This window comes from Phascolarctos cinereus, unplaced genomic scaffold (genome assembly GCF_003287225.1).
Source record: "Phascolarctos cinereus isolate Bilbo 61053 unplaced genomic scaffold, phaCin_HiC Scaffold_4;HRSCAF=312, whole genome shotgun sequence".
Taxonomy (NCBI): domain Eukaryota; kingdom Metazoa; phylum Chordata; class Mammalia; order Diprotodontia; family Phascolarctidae; genus Phascolarctos; species Phascolarctos cinereus.
Window position 1 is genome coordinate 342,641,722 of NW_027555847.1, and position 11,560 is coordinate 342,653,281.

Consider the following 11,560-nt stretch of genomic DNA (forward strand, 5'->3'; position numbering starts at 1 on the left):
CATGGATGAGGGAGGAACACAGTATCGCCTCAGCCCTGGAGCAGCCCCAGGTGGTGGCTGCTGCTTCGGGAGCTCTAAGGCCAGAGAGGAATGGCTGATCAGAGTGGAATTGCAGGGATCACTTTGGGCCCTGACACAGGATTCCCTTGCTTTACCCTCACGTGGATCTGGGTCATACGCCTGGGTGGCAGTCCTGGGGAAAGGAGGAACTTTGGTGTAGTGGAGTTGTGGCAGCAATACAGAGGAAATCCTCACAGCTCCAAGTTAGAAAACTGCTTGTGGTCACTCAAAAACCAGAGCACAGGCCAGGAAAGAAGTAAGCACCTCTTGCTTGATCATACTGCCTTGGAAGAACTGAAAATTTACAAGTCCCAGGGGCCAGAGCCAAGATGAGGGAGTAAAAGCAGTGACTTGCTTGAGTTCTCCCCCAAACTCCTCCAAATACCTGTAAAAATGGCTCTAAACAAATGCTAAAGCAGCAGAACCCATAAAAAGACAGAGCAAAAGGAATTTCTAGCCTAAGACAATCCGGATGTTTGACAGGAAAGCCTGTTTTGCCAGGCTGGCAGAGGAGCTCAGTTCAGTGTGGGCCCTGCAGGTAAAGACCAGGTCTCAGTGAACCTGAAGAAAGCCTCAGGGGACTGACTCACTGGCAGCTGTGGTGGTTTCCAGACTTCTCAACCCGCAAATACCAAAGACAACTTACAAGTCAGTAGGAAAGGTCTGACGGACCTTGGTGAGAGAGGACCTTGGTCAGGCTCCAGTCCTGGCATAGTCCAGAGTGATAGCTGCTTCTAGAGCTCTCAGCACACAGATAGTGGGAGGATCAAGTGGCTGATCAGAAGGGGATTGCAGTGACCTCTTTGCTGGTGCTTACACAGGATTCTCTTGCTTTGCCCCTGCTTGGATCTGGGTTGCAGTCCTGTGTGACAGTCCTGGGGAGAGAAGGAACTCTGATGTGGTGGAGTATGTTGTAGCAGTGGAGAGAGAATCCTCACAGTTTAAAGGCAGAAAAGAGTGCTTGTGGTCACTCACAGACCAGATTATAGGCCAAGAAAGGAGTAAACACCTCATCCTTGATCATACCACCTTGGAAGAACTGAAAACTTATGGGTCCCTAGAAGTATCTCTGAAAATGGCTGCACAAAACTACTGAAGCTTGGGACTGTACATCATCCACCCTGGAAGCAGACTCCTATTTTAACAAAGAGTATGAAAGTCAAGTAATTGGCTGGGCACATGAGCAAACAACACAAAATAACTCAGACCATATAACTGTACTTTGGTGACAAAGAAGATCAAAACATACAACCAGAAGAAGACAACAAAGTAAAAGCTCCTACATCCAAAGCATCCAAGAAAAATCTGAATCAGTTCCAGGCCATGGAAGAGCTCAAAAAGGATTTTGAGAAGCAAGTAAGGGAAGCAGAGGAAAAACTGGGAAGAGAAATGAGAGTGATGCAAGAAAATTGTGAAAAACAAGTCAACAGCTTGCTAAAGGAGACCCAAAAAAATACTGAAGAAAATAATACCTTAAAAATAGTGTAACCCAAATGGCAAAAGGGGTCCAAAAAGCCAATGAGGAAAATACCTTCAAAGGCAGATTTGTCCAAATGGAAAAGAAAGTCTAAAAGTTCACTGAAGAAAATACTTCCTTAAAAATTAGAATGGAGCAAATTGAAACTAATGACTATGAGAAATCCAGAAATTATTAAACAAAACCAAAAGAATGAAAAAAATAGAAGACAATGTGAAATATCTCATTGGAAAAACAACTAACCTGTAAAATAGATCCAGGAAAGATAATTTAAAATTTATTGGATTACCTGAAAACCATGATCAAAGAAGGAGCCTAGACATCATCTTTTAAGAAGTTGTCAAGGAAAACTACCCTGTTATTCTAGAACTAGTGGGTAAAATAGAAATGGAAAGAATCCACCAATCACCTTCTGAAAGAGATTCCCCAAAGGAAAACTCCTAGGAATATTATAGCCAAATTCCAGAATTACCAGATCAAGAAGAAAATAGTGCAAGCAGCCAGAAAGAAACAATTCAAGTATTATAGAAACACAATAATGATGACACAAGATTTAGCAGCTTCTACATTGAGGGATCAGAGGGCTTGGAATATGATGTTCTGGAGGTCAAAGGAGGTAAGATTATAAACAACAATTACCTACCTAGAAAAATAGAGTATAATTCTGTAGGGAAAAAAATGGATATTCAATGAAATAGAGGACTTACAAGTATTCTTGATGAAAAGACTAGAGCTGAATAGAAAATTTGACTTTCAAATACAAGAATCAAGAGAAGCATGAAGAGGTAACCAGGAAAGATATATCATAAGGGACTTATTAAAGTTGAACTGTTCACATTCCTACATGGAAAGATGATATTTGTAACTCATGAGACCTTTCTCAGTATTAGGGTAGTTGGAGGGAACACATACATACATACTTACACATGCACACACACACACACACACACACACACAGACAGAGAGACAAAGACAGAGAAACAGAGAGACAAAGGGACAGAGAGGCAGAGAGAGGCAGAGACAGAGAGATAGAGAGACAGAGGGCACAGGGGGAGTTGAATATGAAGGGATGCTATCTAAAAGATAAAATTAAGGGATGAGAGAGGAATGTACTGGGAGAAGCAGAAAGGGAGAGGTAAAATTGGGTAAATTATCTCACATAAAAGAAGCAAGAAAAAGCTTTTACAGTGGAGGGGCAGAGGAGGGAGATTAAAGAGAATGAGTGAATCTTACTCTCATCAGATTTGCCTTAAGGAGGGAATAATGTATGCACTCAATTGGGTATGGAAATGTATGTTACCCTACAGGAAAACAGAGGGAAAGGGGATAAAAGATAGGGGGATGATAGAAGGGAGGGTAGACTGGGGAGGTGAGGGCATAATAAGAAGAAAACTTTTGAGCAGCAACAGGGTCAAAAGAGAGAATAGAAAAAACAGGGGGCAGGATAGGATGGAGGGAAAAATAGTCTTTAACAACATGATTATTATGGAAGTGTTTTACATGACTATATATGCATAACCTATATTGAATTGCTTGCCTTCTCAATGAAGGAGGGTGAGGAGGAAGAACGGAGAGAATTTAGAAGTCAAAGTTTTAAAGACAAATGTTAAAATTGTTTTTTAAGTGCAACTGGGAGATAAGATATACGTGCAAAGGAGTATAGAAATCTATCTTGCCCAAGAGGAAAATAGAAGGGGAAGGGGATGAGAGAAAGTGATGCAGGTTTATAGAAGGGAAGGAAGATTGGGGGAATGGGTATTCAGAATACATGCCAGTTTGGGGTGTGGGGAGGAGAGAGATGGGGAGAAAATTTAGAATCAGAATCTTGTGGAAGTGATTGTTGAAAACTAAAAGTAAATTAATACAAAAATTAAGAAACACACATAAAGAAAAATAAAATGAAAAAGAAAACATGCTTCAATCTGCATTCAGTTCATTAGTTCCCTTTCTGGAAGAACATAGGATTTTTCATCACAAATTCTTTGGCATTGTCTTGGATCATTGTTTTACAAAGAGTAGCTCAGTCTTTTGCAGTTGATCTTCTTTAAAATACTGTCATTACCACCTCACATTTATCAGGTTGGCTTATATGACAGAAAAGGAAAACTAAAAAAATGTTGGAGGGTACATGGGAAAATGAGGAAACTAATACACTGTTGGAGTTGTGAACTAATCTGACCCTTCTGGAGAGCAACTTGGGACTATGCCCAAAGGTCTATCAAGTTGTGCATACCTTTTACCACAGAAGTAGCACTACAAGGTCTCTATGCTAAAAGGATTAAAAACAAAAAGGGAAATGGACATATATGTACAAAAATATTTACAGCAACTATTTTCATGATGGCAAAGAATTAGAAAATAATAGGATGTCCATCAATTGGATGAGGACTGGGCAAATTGTGTTATATCATTTTAATGGAATATATGTAGTATGAGAAATGATGAGTAGGATGATTTCCAAAAAACCTGGAAAGACTTACTTGGAAGAATGATAAAAAGAAGCAGATGGAGAGAAATGCATATTTAGTAATCATAACTTTGAATGTGAATGGGATGAACTCACACATAAATGGAAGTGGATGGCAGAATGGATTATTTAACAACATGGTGTTTACAAGAAACATACTTTAAACAGACAGACATACACGAAGTTAAAATAAGGTGTTGGAGCAGATTCCATTATGCTTCAGCTGAAGTAAAAAAGGCAAGGGTAGCAATCTTAACCTCAGACAAAGCAAATGCAAAAAGAGAACTAATTAAAAGGAATAAACAGGGAAACTACATCTTACTTAAAGGAAATATAGACAATGAAATAGTATCAACAGTAAATATACATGGACTAACTGGAATAGCATTCAAATTGCTAAAGGAAAAATTAATGAATTACACAAAGAAATAGTGAATCTATACTAATGGGGGACCTCAAATTTCCCTTCTCAGAACTAGATTAAAAAAAGATACATAAAATTTAAGGAGATGAATAGAGTCTTAAAAAAATAGATATGATAGAATTGTGTAGAAAACTGAATGGGAATAAAAAGAAGTACATATTTTCTCAGCTGTAAGAAGTACCTTCACAATAATCAAACCATGTATAGGGCCTAGAAACATCAGAAGCAAATGCAGAAAAGCAGGTATAGTAAATGTACCCCTTTAGACCACAATGCCATAAAAATTATAGTGATCCCTTGACATCCATGGGTTTCATATTTGTGCTTTTGATTATTTATGGATTGACTGTTAATAATTAAATAGAAGGCATGTAGATCACAAAAATAAAATCTTAAAACAATTAGCAAGCCATAAATGAAAAAGAGTATGTATTATTAATCCATTTTATCATTTATTAACATAAGTAGGTATATATGTATTATATATATGTATATATACGCATACGTAATTTTTATAAACAATTATAATTTCTTAAAAGTTTAGGTGTGCTAAAGAAGTTGATGCTGCACACTGTCTTTGAGAATAATTCCTCCTTGTCCCTCTACCATCCAGAATCAGTAATGTGATTGTTTCCCCCCACAGTGATCATTTTATCTTGTGCTTTTCATGGGTGAAGGAAATCCATGAAGCAGTTGCTACAGCTATAGCAGAAGCTGTGAAGATTCTTCACAATGTGTGAGATACTGATCTCTGTCATAAAAAAAAAACCTGTCTCATAAAAACATTTTATGGGTGAAGTGTGTTGTTTTACTTGTTTTGTGTGTTAAATATAAGCACAATTATTAAAAATAAAGGTTGGGGTAAGGCCCAGAGTTATTTGTGATTTTTCACATTCAGGAGGGTCCTACACCCCAGAAATATCAAGAGACAATTGTACATGCAATAAGAGAACATGGAAGTAAAGGTTAAAAATTAATTGGAAACTAAATAATGTAAACCTAAATAATGAGTAGATGAAAGAAAAAAAAATCACAGAAACAATAATTTCATTAAAGAAAATGACACCAATGAGACAATATTCCAAAATTTGTGGGATGCAGCCAAAATAGTGCTTAAGGTAAAATGTATATCTCTAATATGTATATCAATAAAAGAGAGAAAGCAGATCAATTAATTGGGCATGTAAGTTAAAAAAAAAGAACAAATTAAAAATCCCCAAATAAATAGCATGAGAAATCCTTGAAATCAAAGGAGAAATACAAATAAAATAAAAGTAAGAAAAGCATTGAACTCATAAATAAATTTAGGAACCGGTTTTCTAAGGAAAAACAGTAAAATAGATAAACCGTTGGTTATTATGAGCATCAAAAATTATAAGGGTGAATGTACCACCAATAAAGATGAAATCAAAGCATTTTATTAGAAGGTATTTAAACTAATTACATGCCAGTAAATCTGACAATCTAAATGAAATGAATGAATATTTACAAACATATAAATTTCCTAGATTTACAGACTGGGAAATTGAATAACTTAAATAATTATTTCTTAGGAAAAGAAATTGAGAGAGGATTCTGGGAAGATGGCAGAGTAGTTTGGAAAATTCCAAGCCCTCAAGATTTTCCTCCACAAAAGAGGTGAAATAGTGCCTCAAGGTTAATACTGAGCAGAAAAAAATTAAAAAAATATATAGTAAGGGCAGAACAGAGATCCTTCTGGGACAATTGGGGAAGATAGGAAGAAAAATCCCAAGATGAGGTTTGTTCCTTATGAATAGTAAGCCCCTCCAGACTAGGTCCTAGGTCAGTTCAAACCACAAACAGCAAGCCCTAGGGTTAACCAGGATCGAGCCTGCCTCAGCCCCAGCCACAGGAACTTTTACTCCCAGACAGTGAGGGATGTTGGCCATCTGAGCTGGGGAAGATTGAGGGAACCTCTCCTCATAAGGAATGCCAGACCCAGCTGTACCGTGGAGACACTGTGGGGCTGAGGTGGGGTAGGTGTGGCATGAAGGAAGCAGCATACACCTGGTGAGTACAGAAGCTAAGAGATTGGACACAGTTGGCTGTGGGCACTTAAAGGAGGCTGGAGGTCTTGCTTTCAGTTCCAGGCCAGAGAGGAGAACTGAAGGAGGACCTGAGGGCAGAGGAATCATCCACTATATCCCAGGACTAGAAGTTATTATAAAAACTAAGCTACTACAAATAAAAAAAAATACACAGGCAAAGGAGAAATAATTCAACCATAGAGAGGTACTTTGGGAATAGAGAAGACCAGGTTCATCTTAAAAGGAGGATACTAAAGCAAAGAAATACTCTTCTACCCCAAAGAGTAACATCAAATGGTCACTTGCTAAAAAAAAAATATTCATAGAAGAACTTAAAAAAAAACTTTAAAAATCAAATGAGAGAAATTGAAGAAAAGCTGAAAAAAATAATAAGGCAAGAAAAACAAGAAGATTATGAAAAGAAGGTCAACCAATTAGAAAAGGAGATCCAAAATCTTAAGTAAGAAAATGACTCCTTGAAAATCAGAATTGGCCAAGGAGTACCTGTGAAGTTATAAGAGATCAAGAACTAATAAAACAAAATATAAAGATTGAAAAAATAGAAGAGAAAGTTAAATAACTCATGAGAAAAACAACTGATCTGGAGAACAGGTCAAGAAGAGAAAACATAAGAATAACCAGATTACGTGGAAGCATGTTAAAAAAAAAGAATCTTGATATTATAATACAAGAAATGATAAAAAGAAAGTTGTCCTGAAGCATTAGAACAAGAGGAGAAAGTAGAAATAGAAAAATCCACCAATCACCACCCGAAAACCCATAGGAAAATTATAGTCACATTGTGAAAACCCCAGATCAAGGATAAAATATTATCAGCCACAAGAAAAAAAAATAAATATGGTGGTACCACATTTAGAATCACACAAGATGTTGCAGTTGTGCAATGCAAGGTGTAGTACTTATTATCTAGGATTTCTTGAAATGGAAATTTATTGTTGTATATTTTAAATCCTCTCTTACATTCTGTTGTGCACACAGTAATAAAAAAAGAAAAAAAAAACAGAAAAAAAATGAACAAGCCATTACTCAGCTCCTTGATTATCTCTTTTTAACTATTTCTATTTTTGCTTTTGCTTTGTCTGAGATCTTTATTTGATTGCTACCTCTTTGTACTTCCACTGAAACATATTTGATTCTGCTCCAGCATCTTTCTGTTTCAAGTGTGTCTCTTGGAACCATCATATGTGGGATTCTGGTTTCTAATCCTTTCTGCTATCTGCTTCCATTTTATGCGTGAATTTATCCCCTTTGCATTCAAAGTTATGATTATAAACTGTGTATTTCCCTCCATCTCATTTTTTCTGTTTCTTCCTCTGTGTTTTTATTTTCACCAAAAGCTTCTAACTACTGCCTCCCATAATCTATACTTCCTTTTACCTCCCCCTGCTTTCCTTTATCCTCTTCTTTTCCCATTTCCCTATTGGATAAATTGAAATTACATACACAACTGAATGTGTGTGTAAAATTTCCCTCTTTGAACCAATTCTCACAATGAGAGTGAGATTCAAGCATTACTTACCCCCTCTTTCCCTGCATTTCCCCTCCATTGTTAAAGCTCTTCCTTGCATGCCTCTTCTACTTGAGAAAAATTTCCCCATTCTTTTCCTTTCCCCCTTCTTTGAATGCAATCATCTTTCTCCTACCTCTTCATTTTTAAAAAATATCATTCCAACATAATTGACTCATACTGCTCCTCATGGCCTTTTCTTTGAAGAGGACCAAAAGTCCTCTTTTTTGTCCTTTAAGTATGACCCAGAAGTGGGTTATAGGCAATGGAGCTGCCTAATAGTATCTTGTTTGTATCCATTGTTTGCACAGGGGTTCCCCATAATTTCTTTCTGATAAGTTGCTAGATACCCTTACTGTCTCTAGTTTGAAAGCTCCTGCAGCTGATCTGCTTTTGTCCCTATAACTAAGTTCCACCACTGGTGTTGCATCCACATAGGCTTTGGGCCAACCTCCACCCCATGTGACAGATTTCTCCTTTCAATCTCTGAAGTTGTCCTGGAACAGAAGAGTATCTCTCCTTGACCTTTTGTTGACTTGCCATTCTTAGTGGAGCCAATATATGATTTTCCTAACAAAAGTTTATAATTCCATCAGAAAAAATGGCACCAGTTCTACACCCTCACCCTACACCCTACACATTTTTGATTATAAACCATGACTATCTGTTAACTTATGTTTTGGGGTCTGAGAATGGAGTTTCCATAGATATTTGCAACCAGTTTATCTTGCAGATAAGAGAGAGGCCAAAGTGAAGTTTACTATACAGATATATCATTAGCCCAGAAAACTGCTGAAAGAAATAATTGAAAATATAAAGTTTGAGTGTGTTATCAAGACCTTCAAAAAGATTACATAATTTGGGGCAGAGCCAAGGTGGTGGAGTAAAAGCAGTGATTTCCTTGAGTTCTCCCACAAACCTGCCAAATACCTATAAAAAATGACTCTAAACAAATTCTAAAGCAGCAGAACCCACAAAAAGATAGAGTGAAACAAATTTCCAGCCCAAGACAACCTGGATGGTTGATTGGTAAGGGATATTGTACAAGGCAGAGAGAGGAGTACAGTTCAGCGTGGGTGCCCAGGCTTCAGAAAACCTGGAGCAAGCCTCAGAGGACTGAATCACAGGCAGCTATGGAAGTTTCCAGACTTCTCAACCCATAAACACCAAATACAACTTAGAAGATCGGTAGGAAAAGTCTATGCCTAAAGTGGTGAGAGAGAAGTGCAGGGTCCCAGCCACAGTCCCTGAGCATGGCCCCAGGGCAGTGGCGGCTTCCAGAGTTTCTGACCCACAGACTGAGGGGGAATCCAGTGGCTAATCAGGGGGGGATTGTGGGGATCTCTTTGCTGGTGCTGAGGTAGGATTCTTTTGCTTTGCCCATGCTTCGATCTGGGTCACAGTTCTGGGTGGTGGTCCTGGGGCAAGGAGGAGCACTGGTGTGGTGGAGTTTGTAATGGCAGTGCAGAAAAAATCCTCCTCATAATTCCAAGACAGAAAACTGTGCTTGTGGTCACTCATAGACCACAGCACAGGTCAGGAAAGGAGTAAACACCTCTCCCTTGATCATAAGCACCTTGGAAGAAATGAAAATTTACAGGTCCCTAGAAGTATCTCTGAAAACAGCTGCACAAACCCCCTGAAACTTGGGACAGTACATTCTCCACACTGGAAACAGACCCCTACATAGGCTTTGGGCCAACCTCCACCCCATGTGACAGATTTCTCCTTTCAATCTCTGAAGTTGTCCTGGAACAGAAGAGTATCTCTCCTTGACCTTTTGTTGACTTGCCATTCTCAGTGGAGCCAATATAGAGTTTATAACTCAAGTAATTAGCTGGGATCATGAGCAAGTAGTGCAAAAAGAATCAGACCTTAGAATCTTTCTTTGGTGACAAAGAAAATCAAAACATACCACCAAAACAATACAACAAAGTCAAAGCTCCTACATCCAAAGCGTCCAAGAAAAATATGAATTGGTCCAGCCCATGGGAAAGTTCAAAAAGGATTTTGAGAAGCAATTAAGAGAAGTAGAAGAAAAACTGAGAGTGATGCAAGAAAATCATGAAAAACAACTCAACAGCTTGCTAAAGGAGACCTAAAAAATACTGAAGAAAATAACACCTTAAAAAATAGCCTAACCCAAATGGCAAAAGAGGTCCAAAAAGCCAATGAAGAGAATGCCCTAAAAGCAAAATTGGCCAAACGGAAAAGGAAGTCCAAAATATTACTGAAGAAAATACTTCCTTAAAAATTAGAATAGAGCAATTGAAAGCCAGTGACATTATGAGAAATCAAGATACTGTAAAACGAATCCAAAATAATGAAAAATTAGAAAACAACGTGAAATATCTCATTGGAAAAAGAACTGACCTGGACAATAGATCCAGGAGAGATAATTTAAAAATTATTGGACTATCTGCAAGCCATGATCAAAAAAAGAGCCTAGACATCATCTTTCAAGAAATTATCAAGGAAAACTGCCCTGATTCAAGTAATGTGGAAACACAATCAGGACAACTCAAGATTTATCAGCTTCTATATTAAGGGACCACAGTGCATTGAACATAATATTCCAAAGGGCAAAGGAGATAAGATTACAAGCAAGAATCACCTACTCAGCAAAACTGAGTATAATCTTTCAGGGGAAAAAATGGTCATTCAGTGAAATAGTAGACTTTCAAGCATTCTTGATGAAAAGGCCAGAGCTGAATAGAAAATTTGACTTTCAAATACAAGACTCAAGTGAAACATAAAGAGAAATCAAAAGAGACTTATTAAGGTTGAACTTATTAAGGTTTACAATCCTTCATGGAAAGATGATATTTGTAACTCATGAGTCCTTTATCAGTATTAAGGTAGTTGGAGGGAAAAAATTATATGTATGTATGTATGTATGTATGTATGTATGTATGTAGATAGATAGATAGATAGATAGATAGATAGACAGATAGATAGATAGCACAGTGTGAGTTGAAGATAAAGGGGTGATATCTAGAGAATAAAATTAAGGGGTGAGAGAGGATTATAATGGGAGAAAGAGAAAGGGAGAAGTAGAATGGGGTAAATTATCTCACATGAAACAGACAAGAAAAGGCTTTTAAAGTTGAGAGGAAACAGGGGGAAGGTGAGAGAGAATGAGTGAATCTTATTCTCATAGGATTTGGCTTAAGGAAGGAATAACACACACACTCAATTGGGTATGAAAATCTATCTTACCCTACAGGAAAATGGGGGGGGAGGGCACAAGAGAGCAGGGGAATGATAGAGAGGAGGGCAGAATGGGGAAGGGGATAATCAGAAGCAAACACTTCTAAAGAGGGACAGAGTCAAAAGAGAGAATAGAATAAATTGGTGGTGGGATAGGATGAAGGGAAAAATACTTAGTTTTCCACAGCCTGACTACTATGGAAGTGTTTTGCATGACTACACATGTATAATCTTTATGAGTTGTTGCCTTTTCAATAAGGGTGGGTGAGGAGGTAGGAAGGGAGAAAATTTGTAACCCAAAGTTTTAAAAACACATGTTAAAAAAATTGTTTTCACATGCAACTGG